Source organism: Podarcis gaigeae (assembly GCF_964106915.1).
Source record: "Podarcis gaigeae genome assembly, chromosome: 13".
NCBI classification, from domain to species: Eukaryota; Metazoa; Chordata; class Lepidosauria; order Squamata; family Lacertidae; genus Podarcis; species Podarcis gaigeae.
Window position 1 is genome coordinate 15,595,265 of NC_139689.1, and position 4,823 is coordinate 15,600,087.

Genomic DNA, 4,823 nt, shown 5'->3' on the forward strand with positions numbered 1-4,823 from the left:
CTTTGGAGCAGGCTTTTTTTTAATAAAAAAAAAGTTTTTTATGTTTTTTTGTTTTGTTTTTTGTAAAATCAGCTTTTTATTTTTTTAAAAAAATATAATATTTATTGAAGTTTCAAATAAAACAAATACACAAAAAGACAGGAAAAAACACACACACATAAAACAAGTATACTTTCAGTCCTTATCTTCTTATACCTTATTTCCCACGACTTCCTCTCGCCTCCCCTTCTTGTATTCCAATTCCAAATGTTAGTTCAACAATTTCTTGAATTTTTACCTTATTTCATTGTTATATCAGTCCTTCTACTTAAACCCTTTTTTCCAAGGTCGACCCAGATTCCCTTCCACGAATTTCCCAATTTTATATTAATAGCAAACCAAAGATACAAAATAAGAAATATCAAAGAAAGTATTTATACAACCTTTGGATTGATCAAACCCCACCCTCCCTTTCCAGGTTTCGATCCCCAAACCAATGTCCAACAGTCCATATTCTATCAGCCTGGCAATCTCACATCAGAGGCTTTTAAGTCTCTCTCAGTTCCTCTTTGCCGGTTCTTTGGATAGTCCTTCATATTGAGGCCCGAGTCTCGGAGGAGCACAATCCCCAAAAAGTCCATATTTCTTCCGGCCAGGCCTCCATGTTTGGAAAAATTCATGAATTTAAATGTCCCAAGCGCTCGAACATCCATCTTAATCAAATTTGTAATCCACAAGTCTTCAGGTCTCCATCTAAATAAGTCTCTCCATTCTTCCTTCTCCAATTCAATTTTTATGAACCTCCCTAACCTGCGTCCCTAATATGCATTGCTGTGTGTTTAAAGTGGATTGGTTGGTAAATGAATTCTGGAGAGTTCTCTTGTAGTTCTTATGTGATTGGCTAACATTGGTCACATGGGAGGTATCAAGTGAAAGAGAGACTCAATTTTATGTGAAGCAAGATGAAGGTGCTTTCGAATCCACTCCACTGTGAACATTGCTAAATTGAATAGAGTGTTGGAATGCTTCGTCTTTGCTTGAAAGAAAGAGAGCAAAGCCTCAATTCATGTCTTTCCTTCTCCAATCAAGCTTCACTCCTTTCTGAAGCTCATCCACTTCAACAATAGTGCTGGAGAAGAAATATTTTTTGATGAAAATGGAGACTTGGCAACTGGATATGATATTGTCAACACTGTCACCTTTTCCAATCTGTCCATCCATAGAGTCTGTGTTGGAAGGGTGGACCCACAGGCTCCTGAAGGGAAGAAATTTGCCATCAATGGAAGGGCTGTTGTGTGGAACCACAAGTTTAACCAGGTGAAAATTACTATTTTTTTCCAGAGCCTACTGATTTCTTTATGGGTCCAGGACCAAATCTGGCTGTTTCTGATTCCACCAAGGAATGGTTTAAAGGTCATACTGTGCAGATATTTTAAGAATAAGCATCAGAAATCCTTTTAAAAAACCTGCTTGGAACCTCTTTGAACCAGAGGTGGTCTGAGTGATATAGAAAAATAAGCAAGGCTGAAGGATGCTGTTACTTCTGCTGATAAGTGGCTAGCTAGACCATAAGGCTGCTATTGTTGAGAATGTACTCAATCTCTGCACAACCTGAAACAATTATGTGATAACCTTATATGGGGAGAATTCAAAATGCAATGTTTATTGAATACAGCTGAGAAAACAAAGGTAGAGAACTCTCATTCATAGACATAAACACACTTACAGCAAATCTACAAGGGGTATGTCCTCTGACAGCAAGCCAGCCAATCTAGCAATCGGCTAGATCAGGCATCCCCAAACTCGGCACTCCAGATATTTTGGGACTACAACTCCCATCATCTCTGACCACGGTCCTGTTAGCTTGGGATGGTGGGAGTTGTAATCCCAAAACATCTAGAGGGCCGAGTTTGGGGATGCCTGAGCTAGATGTTACCAGTACAGTCATGTTATCCAATAAGTCCACCAATAGAGTCCATGTGGGAAGGTTAGGCCCACTGCCTTCTGGAGGGAAAATCCCCATCATCAATAGAAATGTGATTGAATGTAATCAAATTTTAGCCAAGTGGGGAGGATGATCATTTTCCTGTGCTTTAAGTTTGATGATAGTCCTAAGGCGCAATTGTGGCTGGTCCTGGTTCAAAAACATGCAAAAAACCTAACTAATCCTAATAAAATTAAAGACAACTGATTGAATAGAAAATATGACTGGTGCATAGGATATTAAATTATACAATTATAGCAGGTGGGGAAAATATCTGCCATGCTGGCCAAATGTAGCTTTCCCCTGGTGCCCAATTGGGCTGCAAGAATCTTCTGCCCATTGACCAAATTTGGTTTGCTAAGGGTTGAAATTTAGCCCACAATAATGCTTCCCCCAAAATGATGCTTCATCTGCTTCACATCTGCAGAGATTGGGGGCGGGGAGCTCTGACTGCAACCATTTTGAGCTGAAGCCCATCAGAGTTGTGATACTAAACAAAGGTGTCCAAGGGTCTGACAGCATTGTATGTTTCATATGAGGTTTGAAGCTGACATGGAAATGGAGATGAAGGAAGCATTTGAGATAGAGAAAGCAATAAGACAAGGAATGTGATGGAACATCTGAGGGATGAAGAATTCTAAGAAATGAGTCGGGATTAGCTGTGACTGTGTGACTGTGCAAAAAGGGATAAAATTCAATATGAAAGCTAAAAGAGAAAGTAGTTTATTTGCATCTGTTTGTGTAGGCCTTGTAAGCCTTCCCTTACTGCTTCTGCTCTTAAGAACCTTTGTCTCCTGACATGGGACAGGTCAAATTAAGAAACCTGCCATTTTAAAGTCAGCTCATCATTGGTCTACAATGTAAATCCATTCTTTCTGGATATTAATAGAACCTACCACAATCCACGTGTGTTGAGAGTTGCCGTCCTGGACACAGTAGGATTTTGCGTCAGGGGAAACAGATTTGTTGCCATGATTGTTCTCAGTGCTCTGAAGGAACAGTTTCAAAACTGATGGGTAAGTAGAGATTTCATAGTTCCATGAGTCCAGAGTCCAGTAATATTAAATGGGTTCAAAGGGCTGATTTAGACATGCATGTTCATCACTTTCTGCTCACACCATTACACTATTTGATGTGGCTGCAGATACTTTCATACCACTTCAGATGTTTCATAGAGTCTATGCACACATTGAGCTATTTGGACAGTGATCTGTGCTATAGATTTCTCTCTCTCTAGTCCAGTAGTTCTCAACCTGTGGGTCCCCATATGTTGTTGGACTACAACTTCCATCATCCTTGAGCTCTGGCCTTGCTAGCTAGGGGTGATAGGTGTTGTAGTTCAGCAACATCTGGGGACCCACAGGTGGAGAAAGGCTTCTCTGGTCAATAACCAAGTGAAGGCATTTATTTACATATTTTATTTATTTATTTATTAAAATAAATAAATGAGCTTTCAAAAATAATAACTTCAATTCAGAAACAGACTTGGATAAAATCCTGATTGAAAAGGATTACTGTAACAGGAAGAAATTCATCAGGGATTGAAAAGGTAACAGAGATGAGTCCTGAGTGATAGGAGGGGATTCCAAAGAGTAGATGCCAGCACACTAAAGACAATGAGGATTAAAACAATTAGGATTAAATTTTATAATCTCAATTAATTTCCTATTTTGCATGAATGATACAATGTGCCAAATAATATTCTGGGCAGAATGTGTGCTGGTCCTTATTATGAACACCAAATAAATTGAATAATTCAGTGCCACTATCATCCCTGTTTTATACCCCCAAAAAATCTAAATTAGGATTATCATGCCAGTTCTTCTGTAATGGAATGGAGCATTCCATTCCTCTTTTTCTGGAGAAATAGATCCAAAGTGTATTAAGTAGTTGATGCCCTCTAGTTTTAAGGAGATTCATTTCCACTTTTACATTCTTGAGACTTATAACTTTCAGATGCAGACCACTGCAACAAGTGCCCTGAGGACCAGCATCCAAACAAGAACCACGACCACTGCATTCCTAAGCATATTGTCTATTTAGCTTATGGAGAATCCTTGGGAATAATTCTGGCTTCATTAGCTCTGTTCCTTTTTCTGATCACACTAGTGGTAATGTGGATCTTCATTCAAAACCAGGAGACTCCCATCGTCAAGGCCAACAACTGGAACATCACCTGCACCCTCCTCACTTCCCTATTGCTTTGCTTTCTCTGCTCCTTCCTATTCATTGGAAAGCCTGGGAAGCTGACCTGCCTTCTCCGTCAAACAGTCTTTGGGATTGTCTTCTGTCTTGCTGTTTCTTGCGTGTTGGCGAAAACCCTCACTGTGGTTCTGGCCTTCATGGCCACCAAGCCAGGAAACAGGATGAGGAAATGGGTGGGGAGGAGGCTGGCAGTCTCAGTCATCATCCTTTGCACTCTTATTCAAACTGGCATCTGTGTACTGTGGTTGGCAACCTCTCCTCCCTTCCCAGAGTTTGACATGCATTCACAGACTACCCAAATCATTGTGCAGTGCAATGAAGGATCAGCCGCCATGTTTTATACTGTCCTGGGCTATATGGGTCTTCTGGCCATCATCAGCTTCACTGTGGCTTTCTTTGCCCGGAAGCTGCCTGATACTTTCAATGAAGCCAAGCTCATCACCTTCAGCATGTTGGTTTTCTGCAGTGTTTGGCTGTCCTTTGTCCCCACCTACTTGAGCACCAAAGGAAAATACATGGTGGCCGTGGAGATCTTCTCCATTTTAGCCTCTAGTGTGGGTTTGCTGGGCTGCATCTTCTTCCCCAAATTGTACATTATTGTCCTGAGGCCTGAACTGAACAGTAGAGATCAGCTTGTAAGGAAAAAGATTCATAT

At 40.5% G+C, this 4,823-nt stretch overlaps 1 long non-coding RNA gene across 1 annotated transcript; it reads left to right on the plus strand.

Annotated features, from left to right (window-relative positions):
* Positions 1 to 961: 961 nt before the first annotated feature.
* On the plus strand, positions 962 to 4,250 carry LOC310830608. Its single transcript, XR_014557659.1, has 3 exons — positions 962 to 1,296; positions 2,853 to 2,979; positions 3,920 to 4,250. It is a non-coding gene; the product is annotated as an uncharacterized lncRNA (long non-coding RNA).
* The last annotated feature ends 573 nt before the right edge of the window (positions 4,251 to 4,823 follow it).